This window comes from Girardinichthys multiradiatus, chromosome 20, assembly GCF_021462225.1.
Source record: "Girardinichthys multiradiatus isolate DD_20200921_A chromosome 20, DD_fGirMul_XY1, whole genome shotgun sequence".
Taxonomy (NCBI): Eukaryota; Metazoa; Chordata; class Actinopteri; order Cyprinodontiformes; family Goodeidae; genus Girardinichthys; species Girardinichthys multiradiatus.
The window spans coordinates 38,101,320-38,121,243 of NC_061812.1; the positions used below are offsets into that span (position 1 = coordinate 38,101,320).

At 39.2% G+C, this 19,924-nt stretch overlaps 1 long non-coding RNA gene across 1 annotated transcript; it reads right to left on the bottom strand.

Annotated features, from left to right (window-relative positions):
- Positions 1 to 14,757: 14,757 nt before the first annotated feature.
- LOC124857310 lies at positions 14,758 to 19,320 on the bottom strand. Its single transcript, XR_007035564.1, has 3 exons — positions 16,533 to 19,320; positions 16,118 to 16,449; positions 14,758 to 15,444 (listed from the first exon to the last, which is right to left on the bottom strand). It is a non-coding gene; the product is annotated as an uncharacterized LOC124857310 (long non-coding RNA).
- Between the last annotated feature and the right edge of the window lie 604 nt (positions 19,321 to 19,924).

Genomic DNA, 19,924 nt, shown 5'->3' on the forward strand with positions numbered 1-19,924 from the left:
ATAGCTGTCCTGTTGACAGATTCTCCCACCTGAGCTGTAATTCTCTGCAGCTACTCCAGAGTTACCACGGTAGGAGCTGCCTCTTGTCTACTTCTCTGGCTAATGCTCTCCTTGGCAGTCAGTCAGTTTAGGTGGACAGTCACAACTTCTCCTGTTTGCAATTGTGTTTTACTTTTTCTATTTTCAGATGATGGATTGAACAGATTTCTGTGAGATGTTCAAAGCTTTGGACACTGTTTTATAACCCAACCCTGCTTTAAACTTTTCCACAACTTTTTCCTTGACTTGTCCGCTGTGTTCCTTGGTCTTCATGAAGGTGTTTGATTACTAACGTTCTCTGAAAAACCTCTAAGGCCTTCACAGCTGCATTTATACTGAGATTACATCACACAAAGGAGGATTCTATTTACATATAGGTGACCTCTGAATGTAATTGTTTGTAACCGGCTTTATTAAGGTGTATCAGAGTAAAGGGGGCAGGTTGCAAATACACAACACACTTTTCAGATTTTTATTAAGGGAAATAAATAAGTGTCATGTTCCTTCCACTTCACAATTGTGCACAACTTTGTGTTGTTCTGTCACATAGCATTCCAATACAATTAATTGAGGTTATGGTTGTAACACAACAAAATGTGAAAACGTTTCGGAGTGAATAAATATGTTTGCTTTATGTGAGGCAAAAAGAGGGAAAAAATCAAGAATGTAACAGGATACATGTCTGATAAATGTTACCTAGGTTGTGGAACACGGCTCAGCTGAGAAGGATAGTTAGTCAAACCTGTGTGGAGCATCCAAGTTAAACAGGGACTTCATCTGGGACCTCATTTTATTAGTGCCTGTTCTCCTGACAGTGTCCTTCTAATCTTGTTCAAATTACTTTGAGTAGTTAATGTGGATTCCAAGGTCAACGCACTTTATTTTTACCTCTGCTGTCGAACAAGTCTCCATGATCAAGCATTCTTGTCATATTGTGTTTCCCCACACACCCTGCCTGTTTTGTGTGTGTATGTGTCAACATGCGTGAAGCTATACATGCTAGCACGGGAATGGGCATTTTGTCCATGTGTTACTGACCCATTTGCAGGTGTGATAATGTGTGTGCCTGCCTGAAGGACCGCTGTAAGACTGACAGCCTCTTTCTTTATCATGTGGTTTTCATCTTCCTTGTCTCTTCTTGACCGCAGAACAGACTGGAAATGTCTTTGATTGAAAAGATCGGTGCATATTCCGCCTGTTGTGCAAGAAAGCGGAGAGGATTCAAGGATGTAAAGGGAGGAATAACTCACATAACACTTTATAGGCTTCAGCAATGTCCTAAACAGACTTCAACAACCGCAGGAACAGCCTGGAGAGCTAAGTAACGTTTATTACATTTACTCCAGTCTGTACTTGGGCAGGGTGGTGAAAATGTCACCGGTGCTTCACCTATTTCCATTTCATGCCTGTGATACTTCCACTCCTTTACATATTCCATATTAAATTGGTTTTACAACTCTAGTTTCCACCTAATTTAAAGGTTAGGAGTTTTGCATAATACACCAAGCTCAAATGAAAAAAACCCTTTTAACAATGCAACTTAGTAAAGGTCTTTTTGTCTGCCTGTTTTACAACAGCGGTGTGTAACTTTGGTCACATTTCAGAGGTCTGTGTTTATTTAACAGCAGCAATGTGATGACTGATTTCTGCAAGTGCAGTTCTCCAAGGAGTGTGTAGTTTTTTCACCCAAATGTCAGACATTAAAACAATAAAGCCTTTAAACATTTATTGTATTCCCCGCTAAAGATGTATAAGAGGCCTTAAAATAAATAATTTGTGTGTCACAGTAGCATAATTTCACACTACAAAGTGTTGTATAATCTATTCAGTTTAAATTGACAACTTCTTTTTGCAACAATTCCAGAAACAAGTCCTAAATAATAAAGTTTATTGCAAGTTACTAAAGCCCTTTTTAATGTTTTACTTTACTTTCTTTGGGTATCTTGGACCTTTATTACGTGACCTGTGAGTTACTGTTTCCACGGGAAATGATATGATGTGACACAGGCCTATTTCTTTCTTGAAGATGGAAAGAACAAGAGAACATGGAGATTCAAGTAAGTCTATTGTGTGTGTTGATCATTATAGTAGTCAGGATTGAGCTGAAGGAAAGTTGCTACTAGCCTGATTTTACACTTATTTATTGTCAGAGCAATGGTTAAACATTTAAAATGGAAAGGTTCATAATTGCTCCCTGCAGGTTGTCAGGGAGATGAAAATAAAAATGCAATTAGACAATTGCAACATTTTTTCTAACATTATGATGTCAACTATAGTCATAAAGTCAGATATTGTGCAAATACTCATTACTTTTATTTTACTTTTTTCACAAAAATATTTTACTTTCCACACAAAGATATGAATCCAACAAATAATTGACTCATGAAATTGGACAAAATCAACTGAGATGTGTCATCAAAAGACCTCTGACCTTGCTAAACTTTGGGGTTAAACTTTAACAATAAATTAGATAACACAATTTATCACTAGAAGTGTAATCCCATAAATAAATGTGCATATTATTAAAATATACTACTTACATTTGCAAACAGTAGTGGTTACATTTTTCTCAGTAAAAATAACTGTGATTTATCCCTGAAAATGCAATGTCAGTGATTGAAGACTGTTAATGTTACTCTCCTGCTTCAGCAGTCAGATTGATCAGATGGAACATGGTTAGCAGTATACCTGCTGGTCAGATTACTAATACATCTAACAAACTGCATTACATTCAGTACTTCCTTAATGCTTACTTTTCAATTACTTCACACCAAACTAGATATCACCCAAGGTAAAAGGTGAGAACAAAGTAATACAAAGTGCCTTGCAAAAGAATTTATACCCCTTGAAATTGTTCACATTTTGTCATGTTTTAACCACAAACTTCATTGTATCTTATTGCAATTTTATGTTGTAGACCATTACAACACAGAGCATTGTCTAACTGGAGGAAGAACAATGCATGGTTTTCATATTTTAATCTTCTTTTGGGGTATGTCTACCAGGTTTGCACATCTGGAGACTAAGGTGTTATGCCATTCTTCTTTGCCAAATTGTTTAAGCTCTGCCAGACTTGATGAAGATCCATGAACATCAATATTAGTCTTGCAATAAAGTCTTGCAGCAGATTCCAACACATGGATATGCTTTGATCTAAACCACATAGCTGTAGCTGTGGTTGTATATTTAGAGTTGTTGTGCTAGAAAGTGAACCTCTGCCCCAATCTTAAGTCTTTCCAGACTCTTATGCCCCTGTAACAGGTTTTCTGCCAGGATTGCCCTGTGTTTATCTCCATCTATCTTCCCATCAACTCTGACCAGCTTCCCTGGCTCTGCTAAAGAAAAGGCACACCTGCCACATGACACTTTATTTGTTATGGGGTTGATATGTTTTAGCACAAAAGGTGATTTCCATGTAGGTCATAAAATATTAATTATGGTCCTATCTGACCAGAACACGTTGTTCCACATGTTTGCTGTCCCACATAGCTCGAGGTAAACTGCAAAACAGGACATCTTATGGTTTTCCTTCAACAAAAATTATTCTTTTGCCACCCTTCCATTAAGGCTTTACAGATTGCACGACTAACAGTTGTCTTGTCAACAGCATGTCTTTCACTAGACAAATTCCTCTTTTGTTTGCTTTTCAGTGTATTTCTAAATGCATTCTTCATGTTTCTGTGGAATAAACTGCCAGTAAAAGCAGGTGAGGCCAGTCTCACTTCAGCAGAGCTGACTTAGAAGTTTACAGATGAATTTCCTTCACCCATTTTAAACTTTTGACCAATTTATTTAAATGTGTATCATATGACAAAAACAAGTGATGCTTTTGAAGTGATTTGCTTGTCAGACATCAGAACAAAAGTGAGGGTTAATAAAGAGCTGGAATGTGGAAATGCAATACAGCATAAGACATTTATTCTGCACCTGGAGGACGTTGCTTACACAACCTTCGCACCTGCATAACCCAGACTTGTTTGGTGTGTTTGGCTGTGTGTGTGTGTGTGCGAAAAGGATAGATGAGGCAAGAAAGAGAGCAGGAACTAGCAAAAGGAAGTTAACCGAATAAAGTTTATAGAAAATACACAGCTGCAACTAAGACGATGGCCTCTCTGGAATTTATCTTCAAAGATTTTGTGAATGTGCATAAAGGATGTTTTTTCAAGGCCCCCTTCTTCCTTTTTTCTTTGTGATGGCAGTGGGCTTTTAAATCACAGTAACACACTTTCCTGCATATTAATGTCCTGTTTACTAACCTTTCTATTCGGATCATCATGTTTATTGGTCAGTGATGTATAAATGAGACAGTTTAATATTTTCTGTGTTTTGTTTCCATTATTAATCATAAATGACATATCTTTCTTCCTGAACTGTGGTCTTATGAGTGTGTTCTGTTAGGAAGGTGTAATCCAGTTGCTCTTTACGAGCTAGAATTTGCTTGTTCTAATGTGATCAGAATTTTTCAAAAAGCTCAGCTACCATGCAGCAAAAATGGGAAATAGGCCATCTTTACGTCATTTATCTTAAAACACATGCAGTTAGACGTAATTATCTCTATTGCAGCCCATCAAGACAGGACGGCAAAGTTCATCTGTGTTAGTGTGTGTGTGTGTGTGTGTGTGTGTGTGTGTGTGTGTGTGTGTGTGTGTGTGCACATGTGCTGCTGAGCCTGGAGACTGCTAGAAAATTGAGATGATAATGTTCCAAGTATTTTTCCTGGGTTGAAATTACAGCATTTTGTCACTCAAACACACGCAACAGATGTTAGTATTTGTCCTGCTTTGTTTTTACAGCTTTAAAACAGACATGGTCAAGTCTTGGACCAGAACTTCATGCCTGATAGTAGACTGATCTACACAACAGGTTTGGTTAGGTTATTTGCTCAGGAGCTTGTTTGATATTTGTTCAGGGAGTGAGGGTGTGTTAAATTGTTATAATCAGTTCATCTCTGAACTGAAATAGACAACCCTTTTGATGTCTTCGTTTTATGTAAACAGATTGAGTTAAGTAACTGCTTGTCAGTGTCGTGTTTTATAAATCTTCAAACTGTCCACATGTGTGGATTAAGTCAAAAAGATGGAGGTAGGAGGCGATGCATTGCCAATGATCTTCCTGAGTGAAAAACATTTTGAAAATGGAACATGTAAAGTATTTCTAGTCATATTAACTATCTGATATAGATACAAAGCCATGTAAAAATAAAAGTATTATAATGACCAATATGTGAACAATATTTTGTATATTTTACTCTTACTTACTTTTCTATCAGGTAGTTGATCAAACGAGAAACAGTCCCAGTATGTATTTCACACAAGAAGGTTATCGGTGGCACACAGCCTACTGCAGGTAAGGTTAACTTCTTTATCTTCTTCTTTTCTTTCTTTAAAAATCCCGAACCATCCCTTTAACAGGGGGTAACAGTGGTAGGTAAGCAATCATTCTGACCCCGTCTAAATAAGTCAAGTGGCTTTGTCAAAGTGCTCCTTTGGGATTGCTTTAGCACTATCAGTTTGAAAGCAACTTGTGTTCATTGTTTAGCACTGAAACCAACAGCAACAAGAAAGCTCAAAGTTACTTAGGACTCAAAGTAAACGAAACATTTGACCCACCTAGCTTCGCCCATCAGCTGTTTTTTTTTTAAAGGAGACATATGCAAAATCCACTTTTTAGCCTTTAAATACATTTTGTTGTGTACTTGGAGTCTGTAGGAGTGCAGAACAGTTGAAATTAGTCTCCCCAGGTGTTGCGGAGATATCTTTATGTTCAGTTTGGGTTATATTTTAAGGTGTGTTCAGTTTTCGCTATCATCTGTTATGTTTTTCCGACTGTTACGTCACAGTATTTGCTGCGGAACAGTTAAATACAATCATGGAGTGATCAATTTGGTGTATCTGCCAAATTTATTCCTGGCTGCGATTTTGTAGTCCAGGCTCAAGTATTCCTATGCTGAAAGACGAAAGGTTCGGTTCAGTTGTTGGGGTATTAACCCACACAATTCATTACACAATCCCCCACCATCAGAACCTCTTCGAAGTGCCTAGTTAAATTTTATTTTTAAATGTCCACGCATCAGTGGGGAAATTCCTGTTTCAAAATGCTCAAATTAAGGGAAATATTAGGGGTACCAATAAATAGGACACAAGTGATTTTGTTAAAATCATTTTCCCTATTGAAGAAATTGACATAGATTAACTGTTGGTATTTATTAAATTTCCTGTTCAAAATTTTCATACTGGAATAAATGTGAAAATGTGATGGAGCTGCATATGAAACAATTTTAGCCTTGCACAAACCTAAAGATCAGTCTAATTAACAGACAGACATTCACAGCAGAAGATTTAGTCACTTGATTTATTTTATTGACTGTGATACCAACAGTAATTAGCTGCAGCACCTATCTACTTGTCTTTTACAGCTTTTGAGATGAATAAAAAAAGCCAAACATCTTTCAGCTGCAGCTGAAGCCTCTGCTTTCTGTCTAATGCCACTATAACTGCTCTCATCAGCTGTTGTTTTGTTCAGCACCATGTAGTATGTTTGTTAGCTTGATGTGCATGTTAAAAAGGGTACGCTGTTCTGTGGAGGTTTAATGATGCTTCCATCTACCAGTGATGTGTGCCACATAAGCACGGCTCTGTTTACCAGACTTTCACGAATGTTACTCTCAGATCTTACAGAATACGGTGGTCTTGATGATCATTAACAAACAAATGAAAGATTAAAAGATCTTGGCTTTAACAGTCTAATAAAGGAATTCAAATCTACAAATCAAATTTCTATTATCCATATGTCTTGATTTCTTTAGGTGATTTATTAAGCAAACTAGGAGAAAGGAACAGTATTGTACCATGCAATCAATATTGAGAAACATTTTACATGTCATCCATACTTGCCAAGGCATTTTGGTGCAATTCTATTCCCAGCAACGTTGAAAAGCGTTCTTTCATGGACAATATTTTCTATTCCATAGGCTATACGTCTGCCACCTGATTTCTCATGTTTACTGTCTATTCCTCTCTTTGGGTAAATTTATTGTTCATTTTGATTTTTTGTCCTTCAGTACTGTTCTTCAATATTAATATGACTAGTGTCCATATGAAGTTCGGCCAGTGTTTTCAAACTCATCAGACACCTTTTCCCCAACTAGTAGCTTTAATTTTACTCTTTGCATTAAAAAATATTGTTCACTGTCAAACTAGTGTTTTGCTTCAATAGTTAATTACAGACTATTTCTAAACCTGGTTAACTGCTTGAAGAGAGATCCACAAGCATTGAAAGGTTTAAGCTGCTGTCACACAGTTATACTACCATACATGCCGTTGTATTTCAAAAACGTTTCATAAAATCATATTCAAAACATTAGAACCAGTTCAACTCAGCTCAATTCACTAAGTGAAATACATTATATAGATTAATTATATAGATGAACACACAGACTGATGTTTTCACTCTGTATGTTTTTATTTCTGTTAAGTATGATTATGTTCTGCTTACAGCTAATGAAAACATGACATTTAAAATGAGAATCATACATCAGACCAATAAAAAACATTTTAATATAAAAACATTGGCTTAATTAAAAGTATGTTTAATACCTGTTTAAAGGTTGTTATTATCAAAAGGTACTTTTAATATGACAAACAAGCCTCATCAAAACACCCATTCAGCTTTATTAAATATGAATGTAATTGACTTCTTTTTGCTATTTAGTTATTATTTTTTTTATAACATACAATTTCAGCAAAAACAAGTCAAAAAACATGCAGCCCCTGAAAACATAGATTGCATGTTATTAGGGCTGCACGGTGGAGCAGTTGGTAGTGCTAGTGCATCGCAGCAAGAAGGTCCTGGGTTCAACTCCTGGCTGGGGGTCTTTCTGCATGGAGTTTGCATGTTCTCCCTGTGCTGCTGGAGATAGGCACCAACTCCCCCATGACCCACTATGGAATAAGCGGTAAAGTGCTTTTGCAAAAGAATGAATGCAATTACAATTTTTAGAACATGTTTGATGTAGTTAAAATTACACATTTCTTCAAAGCATGTGATGCAATAAAGGACAAAAAAACAAGCTTTTTCTGAAAATTGGGTTTGTTTGATACACTGTAAATTTTATTCAAAATGTGAACTAACTATTTTGGCGACTACTCCTTATTTCTGATTGTAGGTCTGGATATGAACTTCAGTAACTTAACTTCCTTGTCAGTGTCTTTTTGTTCTCTATTAAGCCTGCTAAATATTTTTGGGTTCTTTTGTTCTGCACTTTTCCAGACAAGGACATAACTCAAAATGACTACTCGTAGACAGTAAGCAGCCATACTTTATTGTAAAAATATGAAAGTGTACTAAGGGCTATAAAGAGACGATGCGGTGTCTCCATGGAAAATGCCACACAGGTTGTTAAATAGGGTTAAATGAGGAGGACAAAAATGAGGTTGTAACACAGTCAGTGAATTGCACAAGCTGGTCCTTGAACAAAACACCTCAGTTAGAGCTGCTGGTGCAGAGCCCCTTTGTAGCACAGGTGTTACCTCAGTCCTGAGAGACTAAAAAAGAAAGAAAACAAAAATGTGACCCTGTGACATGCAAACAAAAACAAGCTGTGAGCCATGCACTGAGGGTGGCCACGGTTATTCTTCCATCTTTTTTCCCTCTGTCTTCTTTAGCATTTTCTAACACGTCTACAAAGCAAACAGGGTAGTGTGAACACTGGATGGAGTAAGAGTGAAGACGGGATGTTGTGACGTGTGTGGTGAGTGCGTGGACGTGTGATGTGGACATTCCTTATCCTGAGCCTGTGGGACTATTTTTTAACCTTGCAGGGTGAGATGTTTTGAGTAGCTAGCTCCCCCCACACCAGGCTCACCTGTTGAGCCCTGACAGCCAAACAAATAGCTTCCATTGCTGCTCACTCTGATCTCTGACCTCAGGGGCTTTGAGCTGCCCTGCAGAGAGGGGCAGTTTGAGAAGCTTTCCAGGTTCAGTAACATCGTTTCTCCTGAAGCAGCTAAAGCACTTAGCTGTTTAACACCTGTGGCTCCTTCCCCCCCTCCACCCCGGAGCTCCAGCCCAAATGCTCTTATCCTCAACATATCCTCTCAAAATGCGGAGTCATGGGTCATGGATCACTGTTTGGACACCTGAATGCAGCAAAAAATTATTTGGAGTTTTCTGAGACTGAAAGAAGTAGTATTCTTTGAAGGTTTTTAGTGTATTCAAATGAAAACAGAAATCAAACCTATTCATGTTGTTATAGCGTGTGTCAATATTTTTCTAATCTATGTCACACCCTTTTCACAATACCATGCAAATCCGACATAGTAAAACACATCATCTGGTGAGGCTGTTTGGCAGGTAAAGAATGAACAGCTTAATGGAGACATGTTGCACTTCCCTCGACCTGAAGAAAACTAAAACTTTTACAGAACTAATCTCAGAAACTGTGAACTGCAGATCTACCACTTCCTTCAGTTTTTCGCCTTAACAAGGTTGGATTAAACCTGATGTCACAACCACATTGTAAAACAAGATAGTCAGAGACTGCATACCTCTGCCACCTAACTAGGGTCACTGATGCCATAGAAGAAAAATCCTGGATCCACATCATGATCTGGATCACTACAAAAATTTTATGGATTCTTCCTTGTGCTAAGACACACCTCTGATAAAAAAGAGTCATAAGAATTTGTCTGTAACGTTTTCTGTAAACTTGCAAAAACAGACAGACAGACAGACAGACAGACAGACAGACAGACAGACAGACAGACAGACAGACAGACAGACAGACAGACAGACAGACAGACAGAGTCACTCACTCAACTGAAAATATAACCTCCTTGGCGGAGGTAACAAATTGTGCTTGTACAAGGGTTGGACAATGAAACTGAAACACCTGGTTTTAGACCACAATAATTTATTAGTATGGTGTAGGGCCTCCTTTTGCGGCCAATCCAGCGTCAATTCATCTTGGGAATGACATATACAAGTCCTGCACAGTGGTCAGAGGGATTTTAAGCCATTCTTCTTGCAGGATAGTGGCCAGATCACTACGTGATACTGGTGGAGGAAAACGTTTCCTGACTCGCTCCTCCAAAACACCCCAAAGTGGCTCAATAATATTTAGATCTGGTGACTGTGCAGGCCATGGGAGATGTTCAACTTCACTTTCATGCTCATCAAACCAATCTTTCCCCAGTCTTGCTGTGTGTATTGGTGCATTGTCATCCTGATACACGGCACCACCTTCAGGATACAATGTTTGAACCATTGGATGCACATGGTCCTCAATAATGGTTTGGTAGTCCTTGGCAGTGCCCATCTAGCACAAGTATTGCCATGATATGGGAGCCCAAACCATCACTGATCCACCCCCATGCTTCACTCTGGGCTTGCAACACTCTGGGTGGTACGCTTCTTTGGGGCCTCTCCACACCGTAACTCTCCCAGATGTGGGGAAAACAGTAAAGGTGGACTCATCAGAAAACAATACATGTTTCACATTGTCCACAGCCCAAGATTTGCACTCCTTGCACCATTGAAACCGACGTTTGGCATTGGCATGAGTGACCAAAGGTTTGGCTATAGCAGCCCGGCCGTGTATATAGACCCTCTGGAGCTCCCGACGGACAGTTCTGGTGGAAACAGGAGAGTTGAGGTGCACATTTAATTCTGCCGTGATTTGGGCATCTGTGGTTTTATGTTTTTTGGATACAATCCGGGATAGCACCCGAACATCCCTTTCAGACAGCTTCCTCTTGCGTCCACAGTTAATCCTGCTGGATGTGGTTCGTCCTTCTTGGTGGTATGCTGACATTACCCTGGATACCGTTTCTCTTGATACATCACAAATACTTGCTGTCTTGGTCACAGATGCGCCAGCAAGACGTGCACCAACAATTTGTCCTCTTTTTAACTCTGGTATGTCACCCATAATGTTGTGTGCATTTCAATATTTTGAGTAAAACTGTGCTCTTACCCTGCTAATTGAACCTTCACACTCTGCTCTTACTGGTGCAATGTGCAATCAATGTAGACTGGCTACCAGGCTGGTCCAATTTAGCCATGAAACCTCCCACACTAAAATGACACGTGTTTCAGTTTCATTGTCCAACCCCTGTATGTTGTCATCGTACAAGCACAAGCTTCAGTGTATTTTACTGAAATGTATATGATGGACCAACACCAAACAGTCCATAATTATTATTAAATAAAATAAATTTTTGTTAGTCTTTGTTACAGAAGACGTGTGCATTTGTATTTCCCTAAAATGTTTCCATCCAGGATTGTCTCCTATTCCATTCCATCCATTTTATATTAACTCTGAACAGCTTTTATGTCCTTGCTGAAAAAAAAGCATGCCCGCAGCATTATGCTGCCACTACCATGTTTCACAGTAGATATGATGTGTTCAGAGTGATGTCACATAGTGTTTGCCAAAGGTTCAATTTCAGCGTTTTCTGAGCAGAGCACCATTTTCCACATTTGCTTTGACCCTACATGGCTTCTGACAAGTTGTAAATAAACTTCTTATGGCTTCTTTTGAGCAATGGCTATCTTCTTGCCACCTATTCATAAAGGGCAGTGTGTCAAGTGCACAACAAATAATACCTGAGCTGTGGCTCTCTTGCAGGTCCTATAGAGTCACTGTGGGCCTCATAGCTGTTTATCTTATTAATGCTCTCCTTCCCTAGTCTGTCAGTTCAGGTGGGCAGCCATGTCTTTTTGCCACTTTTTTATTTTCAGATGATGGACTGACCAGTGTTCTGTGAAACATTCAAAGCTGGGATACAAAGTGCTGTTTTTGGCCTTCTTGGCCAAATTATTTAAATAATCGATAAATAAAATCTCTTGTCGGGAACTTCAAATTGTGTTCTGTGGTTGATCATTATGACACATCTCCTGACAACCAATATATTGCTCCCACAACCAAAAAAGGCCTACAGCAAATATCAAGAAGTGTCTGATATTTTCTGGGAAAATCATGCAATGTTACTGCTACTGCAACAAAGGTCAGATAATTTTTTCTCCTTTGCCCTTTGCACCTTTACCACTGTCTTTTCTCCTCCTCTCACTCTTTTCACCATCTGACTCTAATTGTAAGGACATTAACAGCCATAACTTGCTGTGCCGTTATTGAATCACTAACATGTCTGCGGGATCTGTCTGACATGATTATGCTGCAGCAACAAGTCATGTAGTCTGGCATCTACCATCATGCCAGGTGACTGAATTACTGTCATATCGCACTTGGACAGTGTGACAAAAACTGCACATCCATGCTGGGCTTAACAAATCTCTCAGGCCTTCTCAAAACAGCTGTATAAATGATCTATAAAGACGTTGTGAAGAAAACTACACTATATTTCCAGTCCTTGGGTGGCGGTAATAAGATTCATTTTTGTGGCAATTTTGGCGTATACCCAATCATTCAGTGTCAATGTCCTGCTGAATGTCTTTATCAGCAAACACTCAAAAGAGCCTGGACCTCAACGTTTTTCAAATTATTGTATGTCCTTTTATGTTTGTTCGGTCTCCTCTCGATCACAAAAATATGCTTAACTATGAATGTTGTATGAACACTGTCAGAACAGGTTCCACCAATCATCGTTGCTCAGCACATAACCCCATCCTTTAACAATCCCAGGGGAATCCGAATGTACTATCCTGAGACCAAGACCTTTAATCTAGGAAAGTGTGGACCAGAAACATTTTAATTACTCAGGTAAAACTATATTGAAATGCTCAGAGGGCTTTCAAAATCCCCACAATGGAAAAGTGGCTAATGAAGAAAATAATGGTGAACAACAGCTCTGCTAGAGTAATAAAACATCTTTGACTCCTCTTTCAGATTGAGTAAGTACAGTGGAACTGTTGGCCCTGTGAGTCAGGCTTGCAGCATACCACTTAAAGCACGTAACTGCCCGTATGAAGCAGATTCAGATGCAGCGCAATGCCTCAATCCAAGACTGTACTGCCAAACGCTTCGACAAACAACAGCAGCACCTGCCTGAAATCTGGGACTCAGTGGAGTGTAATGCCTTGGCTGGAGTATAAATATATGTGTGTGTGTGTACGTGTGCATGTGTGTGTGTGTATGTGCATGTGCATATGCATGTAGGTAGGTGTGTGTGTGTGTGTGTGTGTGTCCGTGTCCTTTCAGGAGTAATCATGATGAAACAGGACCAGCATTAGCTCATCAGTTCTACTGGCATCTTTACAACTGCTTAGGCTTGGTTGTGGAGACATGTCCACATATGGAGGTTCTTGCGCTCTAAAAATATTTCACATTAACAGCTCTTTGCTGAAGGCTGAAAATTAGATTTTTGCAGTAAATATTGATCGGAGGTTTGTTAAGCTCTAAGTATCAAATACTAGACTGATGTGATGTCACTGCTGCACCGTACAAGACCGACAAATTTGATTTTCTTTGTTAAATCTTACCAGACGTTTTCTAATAATGATAACATCATGTCCAGGTTTACCACATTCCTGACTCTTAGCAGAAGAAGGGTGGACTGAATTAGTCTTCTTTTACTGACTATTGATGAAACAAATTACTGAGTTAAACTGAAAATGAATGCTGTAGTTCACCAATGTCCTTCTTGTTTGCCCTTCCTGCTAACTGGATCTGTTGTAGAACTGTTTGCTTACATATTTGATAATTGATTAATACAGGTTCATAGTTCACCATGATAAAAATTATGTTCTCAATTTACAGACACAACATATTTAAGTTTAGGAGCACAAAATCTTTTTAATTAATCCTCAGCAAAGTTATAGAATCTTGGTGGGGTAGCAGATTAGTTAGCCGGGCACGGCTTAGAGCTAACTTTCATGAAACAACAATACCACTACTTTGCTTGCTAATGTTTGTCCTGTTTATAACGGGATGGATTGTTTACATCTGCAAGAAAGAGACTGCCGTGTTTTTGTTTTCTTACCATCTCTATTGTATTGTCTTTGGAAGTAGCTGGAAGTACTAGCGGGCTATCGGCTCTTGTGGGAAACCCGATGCAGTAAGTGTAAATTACCACTTCCCAGCTATTAGTACAATCGGTAGTTTCCATGGAGACTGAACACAGACTAATGGATGGACCTTACTGCTAACGAGGGGGTTATGCTGACTTCTAAGGCAACTTCTCCTGCTGCTGTTTGATCTCCTACATATGAACAAATATACCTTACTGATATTTGCTGGATAAGAGAAACGTTTTGTTTCATCGAACATTTTTAACATACATTTAAAATGACGATAAATTGCTTTTACAAACAGCTTTTTTAAAGTTTCTTGAAATCTTCCTTAAAGCATGTCTGGACAACATTGGTTGTAAATCTCATTTGGTCTTGAGTGTCTTAATCTAAATTTAGAAGATATTTAGCACTTGCAGTTTAGTTCCTATCAGTTTATATATTGTAAAAACACCTACAAATCTCTTAAATGTACAACAGAAGTATGTAATAATGCTAAAATCCCAGTTGTCTGTAGCCAGGATTTTGGCACAGACTGAAAATGTAGATTTGCCATCTGAAAATTTACAAAAAACGACAAACTATTCTTTTTTAACCTATTTTTCAGTCACCAGACATGTTATATGACTGACATATCAAAGATTCGCAAAAACTTCAATTGAAAGATTATTTCTTATGAGGATTTTTCACCAAAGTCAAATTACAGCTGAAATGTTGCCAAAAATAGATTTATTTTATGTACTGACAACGCTATGTCTACAGTAAACTGTATAAAATATAAATACATATATGTAAACATAAATAAATACTGACTTATGGTGCAGTGGCAGTAATAGTAGTAGAAGCTTTGGTAGTGGTACTAGTAGTAATAGAAGTAGCAGTAGATATTTATAGTAGTAGTTGTACATTAGTACTTTTCAACCCTAAATGGCCAACTTGGGTGTTAAATAGAAAATAGAAATTTAAATTGCAACCAGTATTATTAAACATGTTTAAAGACAGAGTTTTCTTTCAATATTTGCAGTTTCACTCTTTAAGTTGCTCCTGTAATGTTTATTTTCTTTGCCACAGTTTTCTGTTAGTTTGTACATTGAGTTACCCACTCACTAACTCATAATCCATATGCTCCTGAGGTAAAACAACACAAAAATATCCACATAAACTCCATTGCCTCCCACCTCCCTTGCCAGCAATCTTCACACGTCATCAAGCCACCCGGCTATCCCGCTGAAGCTGCTGGGTGTGAGTCTGTGCTGTGTTTAGTGAGGGAGATTGTGTATTTTGAGAGTGTATTGGGAGTACAGCAGGTCAATAAATATTTGATGACAGTCCCAGCTCTCCTCAGCTCTTGAGCCCAAGGCGATGATCTCCTGACCTTCAGACACCCAGTGCTGGATGAATTATTGAGAACCGAGCCGTCAGTCACGGGCGTCGGGCCAGCTCCACATGGAATAGAGAAGGAAGACTGTAAGTGCTCAAATCTCGCTCAGATGGCGATTGACACAACACTACCTGCCAATTGGGTACTTTGTCAAAGAGGAATGGAGATTCTGTACTCTTACAATGAACTAAATATTAAACTGAAGCGGGTCTGATATCAATATTTTGGTCAAACTGTATCAGACATGCAGATTTCAGTGAGATTTACAGTGCCTGACATACTATTGCCCCTTGAACATTATCATAATTTGTCACATTACAAACAAAAACTTCAATCTATTTTGAGGGTTTTATGTGATAGACCACCACAGAGTAGTGTTCAACTGTGAAATGGAAGTAAGTAAGTAGGTTTCATTTGTTCTCTTTTCAAATAAAATCCTTAAAGGTATGGGGTGTGTTTCTATTCAGCCCCCTTTACTCTGATATCCCTAAATTTAACCCAGTGTGAACAACAGAGACAACCTGTATAGTTTAATCTCAAGCAGAGTTTGTCATAGTTTTGTAAACCGACTTGACGCACATGCAGGAAATGCTCAGGAGAAAGAGAAAAGTTTATAAGTTTATTGAATACAGGAATACTGGTTGCACTGGTACATGGCGGGGCTGTAAAGAAGAAGCGAACAGTAAGTAGGAGTGGAACTAAGAATGAAATAATGAATAAGTATTTCCTTACTAGGCTGGGTGAGTTCTCCGCCAGGAGAGGGATTCAGACAGACCGGAATGAGTACACTGTGCGGTGAGTACGAAGGCTCCAAACCAGGAGTGTGCAACAGCGGATGGTAGTATGGTGCCAGAGCTGGGTCGCTTGTGAGCGGTGGAGGGTGGACAGGTTCTGTGGAATCGGTGTGAGGCAGGAGGCACTTGGCGGCAGCCAGCAAAGTTAGTCCAGTAGAACGATAACAACGTGGCATTTGTGAAGCTCAGGTACTCCAAAGGTCCGAGACAAAGTGAGCTTAACAAAGCAGTACAACGATCCAGCCTGGGTAATATCCAGGTAGTCACGATCTGGCGTACAAGAAGACAAAGACAGGTTAGCAAAAGTCAAACGAGAAAATACTTAACAATACGTGAGATGGCTGGAGCTCTACCAATGAAGCCTAACACTCGAGCGGTGAGATGCTGGCTGCCTGCTGCTTAAATACACCGAAGCTCATCAGCGAAGATAGGGAACACCTGTCACCTCCACCAGCACTCCAGCACCTACAAAAAACAAAACACATACACACACACACACACAATACCAAGCCGTGTGCCAACCACGACAGTTAGATTTTAAAACAATCTTTCAAGCTCTAAACATCTGACAGAGCGTTGTTCTGCAGTCACTGCGTGGCACAACTGCAAACCTCTGGTAACTCTAGAGAAGCTGCAGAGATCCACAACTCAGGTGATAGAAACTGTTAAAATGTCAACTAATAGCCAAGCTCTTCTCAAATCTGGTCTTTTTGGTAGAGTGACAAGAAGAAAGCCAACCTTGGAAAGAAAACTCTATTTTAAAGTGTAAACCTTTTGGTGGCCATGCAAATGCTACCTGGGAGGAACTAACACCACACATCACCCTAAGCACATCATCCACATGGTGAAACATAGAAGAGGCAGCATCATTCTGTGGGGATGCTTTTGTCAGTAGATACAGGGAAATTGTTCTAGCAGGTTCTGGTAGAAAACCTGCTAGAGGCTGCAAAAGATTTGAGCCTGAGTTGGAGATTCACCTTCCAGCAGGACAACAGCAGTAACCATACACTCTAGTAAGAGGAGAATGGTTTAGATCAAAGTCTATTCCTGTAGTAGAATGGTCCAGTCAAAGTTCATACTTAATCCAGCAGAGAATCTTTTACAAGACCTGATAACTGATGTCTAAAGATGCTCTCCATCCAATCTGACTGAGCAAAAACAGAATGAATATTTTTCTTCTGCATCACAATTAGGCACTACTTTGTGTTGGTCACATAAGATCATAAAAAAATACTAGTCTGTTTGTAAAAGTTCAAGGGGATTGAATATTTTTACAGAGCACTAGATTTTGAGGGTTTATAATGAATGATACAGTATGGAGTTTGAATGAATTTATCTCTGTCAGTTGCTTAGTGTTATCTGAAGATAATTATAGAAATCATCAATACTTGTTTTAGATCTACCTGTGCAGAACACTATGATATTGAACCAATTGTGACATGTTGAGCTTAGTTTGAATGGAGCCCTCCTGTTTCAACACTCAGCTAATAAAATGGACACTCCACTACTGTGTTTGTTCTTGCCAGTATGGATTAATCAATGAGTGTGTGTGTGTGTGTGTGTGTGTGTGTGTGTGTTGGCAAAAGGGACTTAGGCTGAGAAATTGCTTTTCATGCTTGTCTTCATCTTTCAGTGTCTGTGTGTCATTGTGGATGTGTGTGTGCCTGTGCAGGCTTATGTATGTGTATCCATCAGCATTTCCTGAGGCCTGTGGGCTAGGAGGCTGCCTCAGCCCGGGGTTACCTTCTCGCATGGAGAAGCCGCATATGATATTTCCTCAGGCCTTGGCCAAACATCACTCAGTCCCTCACCCAACACTCCAGTCTGATCCTTTCTATCTCCTGTATTGCCTTTCTGCAGTCCCTCTTCCACCTCCCGTCTCCCTGAGCTGGACGTTTAGTTGCCACTCCACCCAAATCAGTGCTCCATGTCAGCCAGCCCCCAGCAACAGTTGGACTTGACTTGCAGCTGATCTGTGCTTTTTGATTTGTTTGACACTGGCTGAATGCTGCAGCTTGGAGAAAAAAACATCTTATCATTTTTTCCACCTTTTTTCTTTTCCTTTGGCGGAGCTTTGAAAGTATTTAACCCCCAGATTTATACTGGTTTTTTTAATTTAATTTATTAAGGGAAAATGCTGTCCCAAACATTCTGGCCCTACATGAAAAAGCAATTTCTCCCTAAACGTAATAATTGGTTGTGCCACCTTTGGTGGCAACAACTGCCATCAAGCAGTGGCAGTTGCGGCAGTGGGAGTCTAAATCACTGTGAAGGAATTTTGGTTCCATTCCTCTTTGCAAAATTGTTTTAATTTAGGGACATTGCCACAGTGTTAATCAGGAATTACCTGTTTATTGTCATGCCACAACATCTCAGTTGGATTTAAGTCTGGGCTTTGACTAGGCCACATGAAACCGTCATTTATTGTTTGAGCCATTCAGGGGTAGATTTGTTGGTGCCTTGGATCATTATTCTGCTGCATTACCCAAGTGTGCTCTAAGGTCACAAAATGATAGATGGATTTTCTGGTTGAGGGTTGAATGCATGGGTCCAAGTTGTCCAGGATCTGAGTCAAACCATGCATGATTGTCTGTATGATGTTCGTTTGATAAAATGCCTTGTTGGTTTTACACTAGATGTAACAGTGGACATCTGGTGGACAGAGAAAATTCCAAGTCTTAAGGACAGGATTTTCTAGCCATTTGTCAGTTGTTTGTTTATTCCATATTTAACAAAAATCTGTCTGTGCTTTGCTGAGCTGGATATTATTGTAATTTATAAACTGTAGCAAGATCCTTCGCAGGAATCACTGCCAACAAATGTTCTCTGGGCATCAAAATGTGATGTCTGTTTGCCAATAGGTAGCTTGGACCCCTCTTCCTGAGGTTTGAAGGGTGGCATCTTCACACTGCAACTTTCAAATATTCCCTCATATGTTCAGTAAGACTAAGATCTGGGCTCATGAAGGGTCACAGGCAGTTTTTTGTTTTTTTTCTCAACCATTCTTGAGTGCTTTTAGCTGAGGATTGAAATGGAAATTTTTAATGCTTTGCTTGATTTGCTCTTTGATACTCTACAGGAACTGACAAAAGTATTAGAACCCCTCAGTGTTGTTCAATTCTTCTTTTATATAGTCTTAGAGTAATGGTTTCTCAGCCTTCTCCTTGCACCAATGTGAGATAATATGTATGCCACACTATTAAGATTATATCTGGGACCTCGTCTTTCTGGGTCTCATGAGAGTTACCTTGAAAACTGTTGTAGCTTATAAGGAGAACCTTTGCTTTGTCTAGGCAGAACGATTTGGCAGCACTGCTGTAAAAAATCTTTCTCTCTTGCAAGATTATAATAAAGCTGATTCTGAGTGACAATCATCGGTCTCTGTCTTGGTAAAAACTAATTTTTCTACGACAGGATTTTTCTGATTATCTTGATGGGGGACCTATGATTTGTGACTGAAGCTTAGCTTTCTGAAACTGGACAATATGCTTGGCAGGCTTTAGTCTTCATGGTGACCTGATGCACCAAAGCAGTCTGAGTCCTCTTTATGTTTCCCAGTCAATTATTTATTTTAAAGCTTATTTGTTCCTTCTGTAAACATTGAGCTAATATAATCCAGTTTTCTCTCATCAGTCCAAAGGACAAGAAACGTTGGGCGTGTCAACATACATTTTTGATGAATTCCAGTCTGACCTTTAGTGTTCTTCTGTCACTAGTGGAGCACTCCTGGGTGTTCTGCCATACA